The sequence below is a fragment of the Sceloporus undulatus genome, chromosome 1 (genome assembly GCF_019175285.1).
Source record: "Sceloporus undulatus isolate JIND9_A2432 ecotype Alabama chromosome 1, SceUnd_v1.1, whole genome shotgun sequence".
Lineage (NCBI taxonomy): Eukaryota > Metazoa > Chordata > Lepidosauria > Squamata > Phrynosomatidae > Sceloporus > Sceloporus undulatus.
In genome coordinates this window covers 185520380-185538770 of record NC_056522.1, presented here as the reverse complement: position 1 = coordinate 185538770, position 18391 = coordinate 185520380, and the positions used below count along the sequence as shown (strand labels likewise).

The following is an 18391-nucleotide window of genomic DNA, read 5'->3' as shown; positions in this document are numbered from 1 at the left end:
CCAAAATGGAGCTTCTTTCCTCGGCGCAGCTATGACGCCGCGAGGCGACGCTGGCTCACTCACAACGTCATAGGCACCGCGACTCCTCTGGACGTTATGCGTCCAAGATGTAAACATGGCGGCGGTTGTCTGGAACGGCCGTTGCCAAAAAATACGTAGTGACTACGTATTAGGGTTAGGGGGGTGCGGAAGCACTGCACCTTCCTAACCCTAATACGTAGTCACTATGTATTTTTTGGCGGTCTGTAACCCGCCATAGATATCTTCTCACATTGAAGATATACCTCTGTGGAGTTTGTGGCATTGAATTTGTTCACGGAAGACATAGTGAGCTAGATTTGCTATAGGTGTACTGTCATAGAACCACAGAATCATAGCATTGGAAGAAACCACAAGGGGCATCCTGTCCAACCCTGTGCCATGCAGGAATACACAATCAAAACGTTCCCAACAAGCAATTACAAATCCACCTAACAGTAGTATTTTGCACTGAAACTGCCCACCTGGTGCACAGATTGTGCACATCATGTGTCATCTAAAAGCTTGATAGCATTATGGTGAAATTAATGATCATGCATGTTGGCAACAATGATGTGTGGAAATATAAGCATGAGATCCTGGGAGCTTTCTCCAAAATTAGATTAGTTTAGATGGTTAGGAGTTGGTGGACACAAATGGTCTGTTGTCTTCAACTCCTGCTTGTGGGCCTCCCTAGGCAACTAGCTGATTATTGTGAAGAAAATGAGGGACTATATGGGCCTTTGATATTTTTTGGGCTCTGTTTAGTTGTTATGAATACACAAGTTAACTGCACTATAACAAATACAGTATACTAGACCCAAATCATATTTCAAAGCAAAATAAAGTTATTTTTGAGCATAAGACAACAAGTGTGTTCACATTCCTCAAGTGCAGCAATGGGGTAAATATGTCAAAGTAAAGTTTCTTCTATCTTTGTATGAAACACTTCTGAGATGTTGCAGTGGGGGGGGGAGATGATCTTGGTTAATATTTTCACATTAAAATCACATTTTCTTCCTTAATTTAATTACTTTTCCACAAACGTCATGTCTGCAGAAAGAACCTGCCAGACCGCTATTCGAATATTTCATGTCTTCCTGTGCCAGTCACAATATGTAAAAAGTGTATAAACATGTCTTCTGTCTCAGCCCAATTTACCTCTGACCTAAACAACAATAAACGTGCACAGACACACTCTGCTGAAAGATGAAAAGGATGGTTAGGAAAGAGTCACCTTGATTGTTCATCAAATCTTTGAAAATCTAAACATTTCCCTGCAAAGTTTTAGAGCAAGCATCATAAAACCCAAACTACATAAGTTATATCCCATGGAATAAAAATGATTTCCAGCCATCTCTGAATTCCTCTCCCACAAATTTGGCAGTTGTTCTGATTTTCATAGTACCATATTTTTACTGTCTTTAACCACCTGCCATACCAAACTAGCTAACAGAAGTCTAAGTGTTAGGGTGGTCTGTCATAAAGTAAATGTTATTCTTCAATAATTTTCTAAAAATTCATCCTTATAAATCAGAAAGGTGTCCACTAATGAGTCCTGGTGTGTTGGTTAGTCTAATAAAGTTTTTTTTTCCTTGTTAGCTTACACAAGTTTTAAAAATTGAATCATGCTCAACATCATGTTCAGTAGTCTCTGCATATTTCAGAGGCAAATGAAAGCCAGTAACATTATACTGAACTAAACATCAAGTTAATCTAGTGGAATTTTCCTCAAAGAATCTTGTTGTAGTGGAATGAGGCACTGAACATAGGAAGTGGCCTAAAACAAGGCAGACCATTGGTCTATCTTCAGGTACTGTCTAGTCTAATTGGCAGCAGCTTTCTAAGAGCTTAGCAGAGATCTTTTTCCAAAAATTGCTATGATAGATCCTTGTAATTGGAAATGCTGGGAAATGGGACATCTCCCCTCCCAATGATCCATTACCTTCCTGCTAGAGTGAAGACGCTAAGAATAGAATCCAACCCCTTATGCTTGGCACACTAAGCTAAGACTTTTCACCATATCATAAGGATTACATAGAAAAGTCCGACTCATTGCTTAATATACTCTGCATACTATCATACTGGGTGCACTTGGATATCCGAGACAGAGTGCTAGTATATACTGTCCAATTGCTCCTGCTATAAATAGGATTGGGCAACAAACCTGTATGGTTTTATCTTGGTTTAGTTTGCTTTTACAGTGAGCTCTGGATGTGACAGATGCTGGAACTCTGGTTCATTATTTTCCCAGGAAAACAGGATCAAGAACCTAAAATCAAATCATGGTTTATTTCCCCCCAACTCATTGGTACGGAGAAAAGACAGAATCACACTAAACAAACTACAAACAGAAGGCAGTGTGCACAAGTATGCTGACTGTTAATAATATATTGCCACGGTTCCCCCAAATCATGGCTAAGTTGTGATGTGATGGCCTTAAGATTATCTTGCCCCAACTTCTAATGATTATCAAATGACCAGTTTTTTGTGTTTTAAAGGAAGTGTCTCCCAACAGGGTTTGAAATACTGAAATCAACAGTATTTTGTATCCTCTTAAAGTATATAGTTGTTTTTTTAAATGTCCAAGTAGGAGAGACAGAGAATAGAAAGCAACTATAGCTGTCCATCATCACCCACTCTTAAGTAGTGCACACTATCTTGTTCCAGTTTCACAATCCATGCCAGATATTAGGGGAAGAAATAATAACAAACCACCTTGAACGTTACAGAATTTTAAAAAAAACATTCACAATAGCTCTTACAATGTATGATAATCTTTGTAACACCATTTGTTACAGCTCTTAAGTTCTTCCTGGTCCTCCTAAATAAAGTCTGCTCAGTTTTGGTTTAGGATTAAAAGGCCTTGACATGTAGTGAAAACAAATGCCAGCCCTCTAACAGGCCCGGCTGTACGAACTTAGCACCCATTTGCTGAGAAGCTCCATTGATGCTGTGAACTGTTCCATGAAATATCCCTTTGGAGCAGTGGAAGCCACCCTGAAAGAGAACAACTACTGTGAAAGATACAGAACATTCTTTGTGTTGCAAGAGCTGTGTTTCCTCATCAGCCCTCCTTTTCAAATGGAGGTTTCTAAACCCAGAACAAACAAAGCATGATCAAAAGCTGCTGCTGTGGCTTTTCTGTGCAAAGTGTTAGCAGGCAAGGCAATGAATCTTGCAAATCTCTTGATTTGCACAGGAAGAGAACATCAACACTGGCTACAGAAGACAACAACAAGAAAATATATATATAAAGACAAATTTAAATGGAATTTTTAGGGCAAGGTAAGTTTCTAGTTCTCATTAATGAGCATGGGAGCCATATAAGTGAGCATCTGCTAAAGGAACCTGAGCTTTACAGATCTGAAGCAGGGGGTATCTCCATAATTCCTCATCTTTTCCCATGTGTAAAGACTAAAAGTTTCTAAATTCAGAGAACACACACTACATAGGGACAAATTAAAATTTTCTGAAATCAGTCCTTTAATACCAGTATGCATAGGGATCTTGCAGCACTTTTGAGATTAACTGAAAGAAATAAGTTGGTAACATGAGTTTTTGTAGACTTGAGCCTACTTCCTCAGATGCTTTTGGTGGCGTGGAAGGCCCAAGACAGACCTAGATAGCAGTCTCTGTGTGAGCATGTCCATAGGAAATGCAAAACTTTGCAGGTGTGGAGATGAAGTGACAGATTCAGTTTTAACTATGGTCATTGGACGTCCTTGCCTTGTTCCTCATGACCTTTGTTAAAACTGAACTTGTCACATCTCCACACCTACAAACTTTTGCATGCTCATGGACATTCTCTCACAGAGACTGATTTTGATCAAGAAAGCCAAGCCAAGTCAATAGACTTGGAACCAGGATACCTGAAATTACTATACTTCAACAGAAGGATACCCTTTGCCATGAGAAAGGCAACACAGAAGAAAAGTCTACTTGGTGGTGGCACTCCATCTGTGCACTGCTCTCTCCAAAGAGGCATACAGATTCTTTCTTCCTTCTTTAGTCTCTGCATCAGTGTGGCAAACATAAACAGCAGTACCTGTCACCACATGGTTTAATTTGAGCTTTTATTACCCATTGCCTTATTCCAGGACTGTGGCCACATTTGGATGCCCTATTTTTCCAAAGTAAACTCTGCTAACATGGTTAGGAACATTTTTTTAAGCTGCCATTGACCTGCTGCAGACCACAGGTTGTCAGATCTGCTATTCATATGGACACTGATCTCATCCAAGTTGCAATGCAGCAAAGATGGTATACAAGAACATTAAAAATATCTGTTCAGACAGCTACTGTATGCTGAATCCTAAAATAAGTAACAGGAGCTTATCTAAGCCTTTGCTTGGGTCCCAGAGGTAACCAGGATGTAAAGAAAACACAGCACAGTGAAGCTTTTGGAAACAGAGAGTTATTCAGCTTTACCTTTAGCACAGCAATATTGCTAAACTGTCTAGTAAAAAAGGTTTCAGTATAAACGGCTATATATATATTAAAAAGTGTGGTCTCCAATGAAATTAAACTGGCAAAATAAAAGAGGTAATGTCAAAACTGCTTAAAGCAGCTACCGGGCTTTACCCGCTCAGTTGCCCATATGACATCATTGACAACCAATGAGAAGCCTCTGCTAGTCTTTTGCATTCCAGAACCATTTCATAATCCAAGCACTCCACACAGTTCCCCAAAGCAAACATTGACCTTAGGTAGAGTTGCTTGAAAGTGTGTTAGAAAAACATTTGAAGTTCGTGACTGTCCATCAGGATCTCAACCTGGCGTTTTTTTGCCAGAAATTTCATTTGGAAAAGCTTGACTTGGATTAACATGGCAATGCTTTTAGACATCATAAGTGACCCATCCAAATTCAATTTTGGCCATTCATTACAGCTGCTAAAATGGTGCAGGCTTATTTATGCTTCTGTTGCGCTGGGGGAAATTCACAAAAATAAAGCAATGCCAGTTACCCTTGTAAGAAGTAAGCTTACTATTTTCATATTAAAGAACAGAAAGGACATCATTAGAGAGTCCTTTCTATGTGGATTAGAAATTTGCATTCACGGCCATCAGCTATATTTCTGCAAAAAATAGCGCCTCTCTGTTTTCTGTTCCTTCACCAACATTTACTCCCTCTGAGTTTTATACCAAAGTCTATTCCAGGCTAACCCATTTTATCAAAACCTGGTGATTGGAGGATATACGTGGCCATTTAGCAAGCAAAGGAGGTGATAAAAATCAAACTATGGAAGAAGGACATCACATAAATGTGAACAATGGAAATGACTGAAGTGCCATTCTCAGTAGAAAAGGGTATTCAGAAAGAACATACAGTCTTGCACACTGTCTTGCTGGACTGTTGGTCCATTCATGTTTCATACTCCATCAGTCTCCATACTTTATCTTTTTTATAAATGCTCTGCAAAGGCTAATGTATAAGTTTCAGAATATGCTCAAAAAGAAACATTACATTACTGAAAAGAAAATGTAACATTAGATATTACCATTTTGTATTCTGTGTTGGTATACAATTGCATATCACTAGAGGGTGCTATTTTGGTGTGAGTCAGAAACAGAATACTGCAATACACTAACACACAACCTGTTGAGAAACCATATTGAAAAACTCTAGCAGATAGAGGTTCAGGGGAGGTATTCATGCAGCTTTGGGATGCCTGTTTAGTCATCCAATCCATTCTCATCTCAGCTGTTTTTATGTCACAGAGAAAAGCAACTAATATAGCATAAGAATACATGTTTGCTTAAGTACAAAGCAAACATAATGAGGAGCAATATGTTCAGCAGTCATAGCTACCTCTTGGAACAGTAACCAGTTTGAACCTACAAATAGATGGTGTTTCTGCCAATTCATGAGAGCCTTTCAAGCAGTGGACTGACTGCAAAGGTTGAAACCTTCAAATTACAGAAAGCAAAATCAGTAACCTGGCTAAGAATACTACCAGAACTAGACTAGTTATTAATGGCAGGAGGAGTGTAATGGAGGGAGGGGGAAATGAGGACACTGCTCCCCAAATAATTCTGCCCTCATGAAACTTGCCTTCAGTCCCCAAATTTCTAGCATTGAAGAAACTTAAAACTTCAATCAAGACTTTGGCAATGCAGCTTACAAAGAAAAGAGGCAGGCAAAATTACCAAGGAAATGAAAACCCAGCAAACAGAAGAGTTTTAGGTGTAAACAATTTCCAACATCTCACTCTCTGTAATGTTAGAATTTGGGGTACTGGAAGAAAATTTAATTGTGATGACAACATTCTTACAGAGGGAGACAATGCCTGAATTTTGTCCTCCCATAGCTCCCCTGCCCACCTTGGGAAGTAGTCAGGCATTTATACCAGAAACCATAAAAGAAGGCAGGGCAGTGCCAATGAGTAGGGAGGGACAAGGAGAATGATACTGAAAAATAGAATCAAACTTCAATGCATATAATTTTTCCAGAATAGTTCAGTAAACAGAATTCTCTCTCAAGAATGTTACATCTTTTATTATCACCCTGTGTTTTTTGGGGGGGGAGCACAGCCAGCATGGCATAGTGGTTTGAGTGTTGGACTATGTCTCTGCAGACCAGGATATGATGTTTAATGTTTTAATGTTTTAGGCTGTTTTGAATTGGGCTGTTTTATCTATGTTTTAGTTGTCAGTAGTGTTTATTTTTAACTTTTGTATTCAGTGTTTTAACCTTGCATTTTTTTAATATATTGCAACCCGCCTTGAATCCCAGTGTGGGAGAAAGGCAAGATATTAATCTTGGAAATAAATAAATAAATAAAATTTGAATCCTTGCATGGCCATGGAAACCCACTGAGTGGCTTTGGGCAAGTTGTTGGCATACCCTACACCCCTCTCACTGAATATGTGGTTTCACACTTTCAGATTTGATATTTAGAATCAGGCATGTTTTTAAGAAATCATGATGACCTTTGATATAGAAAGGCATGCTGGCCTGGAGACATGTGAAGACCTAGATAGCACTAAATAAAGGTAAAATGGGTTTGCTGATTACTCCATCTTTTCCACTTTCTGCATATCCTCTCACAATAGGGATTGAGTGAGTCCCAATGCAAAGCATTTAGGAACCATTTTTTCCTTCTCATCCTAGGCTGTGCCCCTATGCGCAGCTTCGTCACCAACTATCCAGGGCTTGTCTCAAATCCAATCAGTGTTTTGTCACTCCAAAGTTAAAACCATCAGTCATTCCAGAATCCTATTATCCATTCCATGGGAGAACCATTACTTCTTTGTTACTCTGTGTGGGAATGTCAAGTATCCCTTGAGATACAAAACAGGTATAAGTATCTGCCCTACACATAAGTCACTCTGTTGCTACACACCAAGGCTATGTCCCATAAACCATGTATCACAAATATGTTCCTTTACTTCATTTAAAAAAGAACAGAAAAAATGGCCAGCATCCATCCCAAAATATTCAAATTTTGGATGTAATAAGTAAACATCACTTACTCAATGGAAAAATCTAACCACACACTCCTCTAAACAGAATAGTTTTTGCTGTTGGCTGCTGTATCTCGGCTTCTTAAAAAATAGCTTATTAACATTGCTGTTGTCCCAGACTGTTCAGTGATAATTCCAAGCACCAGTAGCAACATTTTATTCCCCTCAAATCTGGGGTATATATATATTTTTTTTTAAAAAAATAAAGTGACTGTATGGTTCTATACTTGAGGTTCATATTGGATTCCTCCTCCCCGTTGTCTAGGGGCGAGCAAAAGTGATGTACCTTACCATTTACATTAATATTTTTATAACACTTCTTTTAGAAAAGGAAGACATGATCATACTGGGACTCAACATCTTGAGCCCATATGAACAAAGATGTTGAAAAGACTTGCATGATGACTGGTGAAGTTGCCTGCAAGGTCATACAGCTTCTTTCATCCTCCTACATTCCCTTTACAGAGACTTTGTAAAAGGCTGGAAGTGCTGTTTGTGGATCTGGAGGTAACATGAAGAAGCACCAACTGACAATATGCTAGGAGCTCTGTTGTGGAAGCTCACTTGTTTGCATTACTCTGGAAGAGCCCAACATTAGCACTGGCACTATAAAGTTTACACGATAAAACTGGGGGGAGGGGAGACCAATCATGTCCTTGTTTCCCCCTAAATGCAAACATGTGACTTCTGTTCTCTGGTCGGTCAGTCAGCTAGCCAGCCAGCTTGCCTAACAATGAAGACAGGGTCGCAGAGTTTGAAGCCAATGTGTGTATTATTTTTGAGCCCATTGGGAAGCTACTGAGGATTCACAGCTTGATTTTGGTCAAGAGAAACAGCAATATAACTTTTGGTAACAAACTTTGCATGTGAGCTCACAAGCATGATTTACTGATTAGTTGTTTTCTTCAAGTCAATTTCAGCTTATGGTGACCCCATGAATGAGAACCCTCCAAGTCCCTATTACCAACAGCCCTGCTCAGCTCTTGCAAACTCAGGGCCATGGCTTCATTGATTGAGTCAAGACACCAGTAATATAGTCTTCCACTTTTTTAACTACCTTCCTTCCTACTAAGCATTATTGTATTTTCTAGTGAATCCTATCTTCTCATGATATGACCGAAGAAGGACCGTCTCACTTTAGTCATCTTGCCTTCCAGGTAAAGCTCAGGCCTGATTTGCTGAGTAAATGCCAACTTATTTGTCTTTTTTGGCAGTCCATGGAGATTATTGCACATGCATTATTTGCCCGAACTGGGCACGGGATGGTATCGGGTTGCAACGGGGGGAAATGGGTATTATCACACATGAAATTGCTGCTGCGCTGCCAGTGACCACCACCCATCTCTGAACCACACTTATCCCACCGATTTTGGCAGTACAGAAGCTTTCCGTCCTTCAAAATCAGCCAGTTCAGGGATGGGTGGTGGTTGACCAGCAGTGCAGCAGCAATTTCATGTGTAACATATGGTTTCCTCCGTTGCAGCCCGATCTCATCCTGTGCCCAGATTTGGCAAAAAAGTAAATGCAATAATCGCCCATGTTGTCAATAGAACTCTCCTCCCGAAGCATATATAAATGCTTATAAATGTCCCATACATACTCGATTATAAGTCGATCTCGGGTATAGATTGAGGGCAGATTTTAGGGCCAAAGCTATAGATTTTGGTAAGACAAGTGGATAAGTTAAAGGTAAAACTTTAAGGCTCCTCAGGTCCATGATGACTCTTCTGCAGTTCCCCGGCAGAGGACAGAGGGCTGTTTCTCTGCCACAGTAAGGAAGCACCAAAGAGCTCTGGTTGAAGCAATTTTTTCCTTGGAGTGGGGTTAAACAGTCACAGGTGCCCTCTGCCCCTTCAATCTCACCAAGAACCCTACTTCTACAGTAGACTCTCCCCAGAATGGAAGCTCTTTACTGCTGGCCCATCCACAGTTGTCTGCAGTGTCTGGCTTGTCTTTTCACAGAGGATGAGAAGGAGGCAGGGGTGAAGAGTCAGTTGGAGGAGAGCCAAACATAAAAGGAGCTAAGGCAGGAAGGGATAGTAAGTGTGTGGGTGTGTGCACACTAGGGAAAGTGGGGAGGAAGGTGTATGTATGTGTTTGTGAGTGGATCAGCTGTTACTCCCATAGAAATAAAAATCACCCTGCATTCTCTGGCCTTTTTATTAACAGGTGTTTCCATTAATACCCAATGACATGTCCATTACTGTTTACAGATGGGACAAGAACACGATAAGTGTGTGAAGATGTGATAATCTCCTCCCCAAATTGTGCGATTAGCAAGATTTAATTATGATTTAATGATGGGAAGAAGACACTTTCCTCCCATGTGATAAGGTCTTGTGACTACTGCAGTTTATTCTTGGAGAAATTTTGATAAAAAGACTGCTCCTAGATAGAATGATATTGTCTTCAGCCTTCTCCTATTTGTAGACTGTCTGGCAGTGGCTTGGTGAAGCCCATGATCTTTAGAAATAGTTCTTTAAAACCATTTTTAGACTGATGAGTTGCAATATCCACCTTTCTGGATTAATCAAGAGATTTCGTTTGATCATGTCATGAAGTGTCTCTGCATAAGTTTTATGGTGAAGGCCAAACTCACAACGTTTCTCATCCTTTTTACAGGGTGGGACCTGCCAACTTTAATTACTTTAACACCTGATTCTAATTAGTCCCTTTAATTGGGTGATTGCAACCAGAGGTTCACTTATTTATGGACCCTTCTGACTCTTATGTACTCATTGTATGTGTAATTTATGTCATAATACCTGGAACTGTTCCATACACACCTCACTGGATATTCAGGGGGGGGGGGGAATCCATCATACCATGTAGTACTACTTCCTGATCCTGGCACATGGAGTCCCTTTGCACTGTTAATAGTTTGCTTTCAAAGCTTCTAAAAGTAAGAGGTATGTTCTTCCTTTAAAAATGAGAATACCGAGACTGATCAAAAATAACAGTTCATCCATCATGGCTGAGAAGCATGTCTTGACAAGAAAACATTTACTTTGGGTTTTTTAAAATCACTTTTATCAAAAAGTCAAAGACAACTTCTCTCATCTTGGTGCAGCACAGAAACATTTTTAGGACAGATGTTCTAAATTTGATAGTTTTACAAAGTTAATGAGAATGGGGAAGATTCCTTAAAGGTGCAATATCTTTTGGTGTGTGTTGTTTCCACCCAACAATGATTTGATCTTAATGCTGAAAAAGCTACCAAAGTGTGTCTAGAAGAAGAGGGGAACTTTTTTCGTTTTCCAAGGAGGAGGATTGTATTAAGACAAATGTGCTAACATTTCTAACAAAGAATGGTTGTTTCAGTTCAAAATACCTCAGTATTTTGAATTGCCCCCTCTTGCCAGCGAAGCTCACCAGAAAGCCAGAAAAAGTTGTTCTTATGTTCAAAGAACCACCACAAAACCTAAACTTAGATTTTGTTGGCTCTATTGCTATGAAATGATTGTCACTTAAAATTATAACTAAAGCTGTACCACATGAAGAAAACAGTATCTTCTGCAATATCATCCCACACCTCTGCAAACAACTCTCTTCCTCTCCTGAAAATTTTTGCCAGCACAGACAGAAGTATGATCGTTTGCATGATGAGACAGAGAAAGTCACACAGGTAATCTTTTAAGTTGGGAGATGGCCCTCAAACTCACCCCCCCCCCAACCTTTAAACAGCATGTAGGAAAAAATGTTTTTTTCTGTATTTTAGAGATCCATCAAAGTCGTTGAGACATCAGTATCACTTAATTGTTCCCTCCCTCCATCCCCATGCCTTGTGCACCTCACAGTAAGACAAGAGGAAGAATCTCTCATGTTTTATACACTTGAAAACTAAAGGTTAAGAATTAATATGGGCAATAGTCAATATGGTCACTACCTAGAAAAACAATTTCTGTTTTGCAAGCTTTTCTATGTTAATACCAAGGTCTTTCTAACAACCTTTTGCCTACCTCCATTTTCTTCATCTGTTTTGATACTAGGCCATTCTAGGGCATTCACAGCATGTAGAAGCCCTGTATCAGGTGTAATGACTGTCTCAAAATGCTCCCATTTTCCTCCTTTCTAGTTCTGTATCCACAAACTGATGCATGGTCACAGAAGTGGTCATGGTGGTCACATATTGCTGTGGTCCACCTTGGTGAGAGAGAAACTGTGTAAACTTGCTCCTGCATCCCCTGTTCTGACACATACATAGCTTGCCAACATGCTGATGCTACCTGCTTGAATAGACTTGCCATTGTGACCTCACACTTATGCTTCCCATCTGAAAGATAAAGAAACTACACAACAGCCCCTCCCAATCTTGCTGTCCTTCTGACTAGAGAAAGAAAATGCCTCCTGTTCTAATTATGCTTTCAAGAAAAAAGGTGTTTATTGAACCAAACCAAACTGGAGGATTCATTATTTCACTCATGCCCTCTCACCTTTCAGGGGATAGACCCTACTGCCCACTAATTTTAGGACATGAGGCGAGTGGCATCACTAGATGGTAAAGGAGCATGGTCCACACTAGATGACACCTCAGGCAGGGGCTGCTATCGCAGTGAAGAAGGGTGAGTGTGCCACTCCAATATTGCATCTCAAACCAGTTGGCAGAAACGTTTTTGCCAATGGTCTCAAAAATTTGATCAAGAGAGCTTTAAACTCAGTTATGTAGGGGGAGGGAGAGTACTTTGGAAGGTAGGAATTCGTCAAGAGCTAGAGATAACAGTCAAACTGTTATAGAAGGAACAAGGCGAATAGTGCAGGGACTCAACAATGGGAGGGAAAAAACTTTATACAAGCAGCTAGAGGGAGTACTCATGGTCTTCAAGGTCTCTACACTAATGCACATAGCATGGGAAACAAACAAGATGAACTTGAACTCCTAGCATAACAAAGCAAATACAATATAATAGGCATCACTGAAACCTGGTGGGATGAATCTCATGATTGGAATGTAGTAATAGAGGGGCATAACCTTTTAAAGAGAAATAGTCCAAACAGGAGGAGGAGTAGCATGATAAGTCAGGGATGTCTTCATCTGTGAACAGATCCAGGACTTAAATCCTGGAAGCCAGGCAGAGAGCATCTGGATAAAAATTAAAGGGGAGGGAAACAACAAGGATGTTATTGTGGGAGTCTACTACAGACCCCCAAGTCAGACTAAGGAATTGAATGGTGCCTTTCTAGAACAGATGGCTACACACTCAGAGATGTAGTAGTGATGGGTGACTTCAATTATCCTGATATTTGCTGGAAGTCAAACTCAGCCAAATCCTCAAGATCTAGCAAATTTTTCACTTGCCTTTAAGACAATTTCATTGTCCAAAAGGTGGAAGAGGCAACAAGAAGATCAGCTGTTTTAGATCTGATCCTAATGAACAGGGATGACCTGGTCAGTGGGGTGCAAGTGGTGGGATCATTAGGTTGGAGTGATCATGTTCTCCAGGAGTTTGTTATACAGTGGAAAGGAGAAGCCAGGCATAGTCAGACGTGCATTCTAGACTTTAGGAGAGCTGATTTTAGTAAACTTAGGGAAATACTGGGGGTGATCCCATGGTCAGGAATACTAAAAGAGAAAGGAGTTCAGGATGGATGGGAGTTACTCAAAAGGGAGCTACTGAAGGATCAATTTAAAACAGTTGCAATGAGAAGGAAAAGTGGGAGTTGTCTCAAAAAACCAGGATGGATGACTAAAGAAATTTCAACTGAGCTATGTTTTAAATGGAACATATATAAGAAATGGAAAGGTGGGAAATCACCAAAGAGGAATTCAAACAAATAGTGAACATGTGTAGGGAATAAGTCAGAAAAAGAAAAGCACAGAATGAATTCAGGCTTCCTAGAGAGGTTAAGAACAATAAAATGAGCTTTTTTGGCATGTCTGCAGCAAAAGGAAGAACAACAAAATGGAAGGGCCACTGCACAGGGAAGATGGAAAAATGTTAACAGAGGACAGAGAAAAGGCAGAATTATTCAACACCTTCTTTGCTTCAGTACTCTCAGAAAAGGAAAAGGGTGCTCAATCTGAGGATAATGGAGCAGAGGACAGAACAGGGGAAATTCAGCACAGAATAAGTAGAGATACTACAGGAATACTTGGTTAATCTAAATGAATATAAGTCTCCAAGACCAGATGAACTACATCCAAGGATATTAAAAGAACTGGCAAATGTAATATCAGAGCCATTGGCAATAATCTTTGAGGACTTCTAGAGAACAGGAGAAGTCCCAGCAGGCTGGAGAAGGGCAAACATTGTCCACATCTTCCAAAAAAAAAAAAGGGGGGGGGGAGAGTATCTCAACAATTATTGTACAGTTAGTCTGACATCTATACCAGGAAGGATTCTAGAGCAGATCATTAAAAGGGAGTCTGTGAACATCTAGAAGGCAATGCCATAATCACAAAAAGTCAACATGGGTTTCAGAGAAACAAGTCATGCCAGACAAATGTAATCTATCTATCTCTCTCTGATAAAATTACCAGCTTGGTAGATAAAGGTAATGCTGTAGATATATCTCAATTTCAGTAAGGCCTTTGACAAGGTTCCCCATGACGTTCTTGCAAACAAGATGAATTTGTGATTGGTTGACCGACTGAACCCAAAAGGTGCTCAGCAATGGCTCCTTTTCATCCTGGAGAGAAGTGACCAGTGGGGTCCCACAGGGGCTTGTCCTGGGGCCAGTGCTATTCAACATCTTTATCAATGACTTGGATGACAGAATTGGGGGCATACTTATCAAATTGCAGATGACACCAAATTAGGAGCAGTAGCTAATACCCCAGAGGACAGGATCAAAATTCAAAATGATCTGAATAGATTAGAAAGCTGGACCAAAGCTAACAAAATGAAATTCAACACAGAGTAATGTTAAATGAAATGCACAGATATAGGATGGGGGGGACACTTGGCTTAATAAGACTACATGTGAAAGAGATCTAGGAGTCTAAGTAGACCACAAGTTGAAGAAGAATCAACAGTGTGATATGGCAGCCAAAAAGGCCAATGCGATTTTAGGCTACATCAATAGAAGTTTAGTGTCTAGATCAAGGGAAGTAATAATGCCACTCTATTCTGCTCTGGTCAGGCCCCACCTGGAATAATGTGTCCAGTTCTGGGCACCACAATTCAAAAAGGATGTGGAGAAACTGGAGCGTGTCCAAAGGAGAGCGACTAAAATGGTGAAGGGTCTGAAAACCATGCCCTATGATGAATGACTTAGGGAGCAGGGGATGTTTAGCCTCGAAAAGAGATGGTTAAGATGTGATATGATAGCCCTGTTTAAAGATTTGAAGGGATGTCATATTGAGGAGGGAGCAAGCTTGTTTTCTGCTGCTTCAGAGAATAGAACCCAGAACAATGGGATTCCACCTAAACATTAGGAGGAACTTCCTGACAGTAAGGGCTGTTTGACAGTGGAAAACACTCCCTCAGAGAGTGGTGGAGTTTACTTCCTTGGAGGTCTTTAAACAGAGGCTAGATGGCCATCTGTCGGGGATGCTTTGATTGAGAGGTCCTGCATAGCAGGGGTTGGACTGGATGACCACTGTGGTCTCTTCCAACTCTAAGATTTTAGGCTTCAGATGAGCACACTGTTTTGGCTGCCAATGCCCCAACTGAATCCCCCTTCCAGCAGCCCCCCTCCTGCATCAAGTGACACCAGGGGCAGGGGCACTACTGCATAGGACAAATACATTCTTCTGGCTATTGGCTGCCAATGAGAACTTCATTCTGTCTTCTACCTCCTGTCACTCATTCTTCTGAGCAACAGGACCTACTGAATTTAATAACCAGACCTAAGAAATGAGATAGCTTCAGAAAGACAAGTTGAGAAAGCTTAAGAGTCATTCCCATCAACAAAAATGAAAAATTAAAACAAAATTAAATAACACTAAAATGAATAAACATGAAATGTAAAGCTGAATTACAATGAAAAAATCATCACCTCCTATGTTACATTATGCTAACATATTTTATGGGGGGGGAATCTGGTGCACTTTAAATAGTGCAAGGAAGGGGAGATAAATAGAAAGGCAGTTTTAATATAATCCATTGAATTTTAAAACATATTTTTAGATATATAGGTTCAAGGATAGAAACCTATAATTAAATGAAAGGTGGTATGGAGATGTTGCTAATGTTTCAATTATTCGTGTCATATATTATATTTGACTCTTTTCCAAATAATTCCTGTTCATCAACTCTTTGGGCATATTTCTTTTGGTGGTCTCATGGGTTTTATAAAAGAACACTGCAAGTTACTAAACTTCACTCAATATTTGTTAACTTAATTGGATTTACAAGAACCACCACTTTTTGCCTGAATGGATTCAAGATTTCAGAAGACACTCCACCTAAGTGCATGAAAAACCAGTCACTTATCTCTGGGTATGCGTAATCTTATACATAGGGTGGACAAAGTGTGGTCATGTTGAACTCAACTTTCATTAGTCATACCAGTGCTGAAGCATGTTGGGAGTTTTGGTCCAACCACATCTGGATGGTCAGAGTTGTCTACCCCTATCTAGTATATCCTAATTATAAAGGACAACATTTCAGTGCTATTCAATGCTATCCAAATATAAGTTTACTTGGTAGTTGCCAATACACTATGTTCTGAATGTCTGGTCTAGCTTTACTACTATTTACTCATATTAGAGGGTGTCCTCTGATATTGTATCCTACCCAACTAGTCTTTCCTTGTTCCCTGCAATCTGTGCATTCTGCTACCATATGGGAGCTCAAAGCAAATTGATCAAATTAATATTGGACAGCCTTGATGAAGTTCATATTGCATCACAGATTTTATTTCATTTGTCCTGGTTTTCCGTGCTAAACCCATATTTGGAACTGGGTGGCCACTGAGAGCCAGATGAGTGCAAAAACAGCAGCATTTCATCTCATATCCTCCTACCATTCATCTCATGTAGAAAGGTCCCTTCCTCTGTGTCATAATAATTGAATGTAAATGGTTCAGAAGATCTTTAACTGAAGATACTGTGGGGTGAATTAGCAGTGTTCCACAAATGTTTGCCAACTGTTTATATTAACAGCAAATGACCTCTATCTAAAAAGTCAAATTATTATAATTAGATCTTATGAGCATACTTCCTAAACCCTTTGTTAGTTACTCTTGTTCTAAAAGGAAGGTAGTAAAATCCACAGATGTGGGTTTTTGCAAACCTTGTGATGAGCCCCTTTCCCTTGATCTCAGATGGTAAAATCCACTAATAAATGCATACAGATGGAAGGTCTATTTGTTGTCCTGTCAAGTCCAGCCATGTGGAACAAAAAAAAAAAAAAAAAAGCAACCAGGAAAGGAGCTAATGATGTGAGCTTCCCTCTGCCAAGATGCACTTACTGAAATTACTGTGACATTTAAGGAACATAATGATGCGACATTTCTTTTTAACTTTATTGTTTTGTCCAAATTGCGTTTTACAAGGGAAGATCAAGTTCCCAAGATAGCACTTGACTTATGTGGACTGATGCACTTGCTGCGATCCTCCTTTGTGCAGGATGTCTGTTCAAAAGAAGCCTCACAATTCACATTTCCCCATAAAGCTACTGTCAATATTTTCCACATGGAGCTGGAAATTTAGATGCTCTGTAGGCAACTGCATTGGGTAGCCTTTGCAACAAAGCTCCATTATCTCCCTCTCTCAACAGACTGGGTAAGTATAGTTCCGAAGCATTTGTAGTGGCAGGAGGAGGGAACAATGTAATTCCACATAATGAACAAATTCTGTATTTTCACAGCAGGGGAAAAAAGTCCGGTTACTGTCGTCCCGTCCCGTTCCCCCCCCCCCCCCCCCCCCCCCCCCCCGATACTAAAATTTCTCATTGCTATTCAAGAGCAAAATCATTATCTGCAGCCAATGGAAGAGGCTACATGCCTATTGATCAGAAAACACATATCACCATAGTAATCTATGTTCCATTTAATACATTTTGTCCTACTGGTTTCAGTGAGTGGAGTTAAAAATACCAATTTTATACAGTATTCCAACTTTGATTGCATAGGAAAGCCAAATTATGATTATAAATTACAACTGTTATGAAGCATGCAGTTTCCTGGAAGCTACATGAGAAGGAAGAAACTTTTGTTACATCTTATCATCCAAACTGGATTTGGATAGTTTTCCTCTTCTCTCCCAGCAGGTCCCTCCTTCTCTATATGCTTCCTATGCTGCTTGGGAGTTAGTCCTGATCCTCCAGAACATCCCTTCAGTAGTAATATGGGACTGCAAAGAAGAGGTGATGTTAGGAAGCTTTCCTTTCCTGAAATTTAATTAAGGTAACATTAAGGGATCCAAGCTCATGCTTCACAACCATCCAGATGCTTCCTGGTATTAACCAAGAATTATAGTCTAGTTTGTCTTTCAGAACTCTTTTGACAACATCTTCACTATTCACACAGTGCCGCATAGCTTTCCAAACCAAAGCAACTTCTCACCTGGATAAATAATTCACATCTGTGGAATTCACCAAAAGACTCTGAGAGGAAACCTTGTCTCTTCTTATTTTTCTGTTGTCTTGCCCTTCTTTCTGGCAGAGCTCCAAATCACAACATGCTCAGATTAGGGGAAAGCTGTAGCTGTTACCTTTCTGTCAGACAAAAACTGTGTGAACAAACTTGCTCCCCATGTGATTCAGGGAGTTTCAATGAACTCGGGTTCTCAAGGTTTCTCTCCTATTGTTAGATCCCTTCTGCTATTTAGCCTTCTTTCAGTGCAGGATTTACATCTTATATAAGTGGACTTGCTCCTGCACCTTTAATAGTGACACAGAATTTTAGCCAGTGAAACTCTATCACCAACACTTCCCAGCTGAGAAAACCCTGCTACTGAAGGTAGGTAGTCACACAGATTAATGAAAACACACACATATCAGTTTTGTGAGCAGCAGTTATC

The 18391-nt window shown here is 40.0% G+C and overlaps 1 protein-coding gene across 1 annotated transcript in view; it reads right to left on the bottom strand.

Moving 5' to 3' along the window:
* LOC121916771 overlaps positions 1–18391 on the bottom strand; it is a 61153-nt gene that overhangs the window by 19341 nt on the left and 23421 nt on the right. The gene's annotated exons all lie outside the window — the stretch shown is intronic.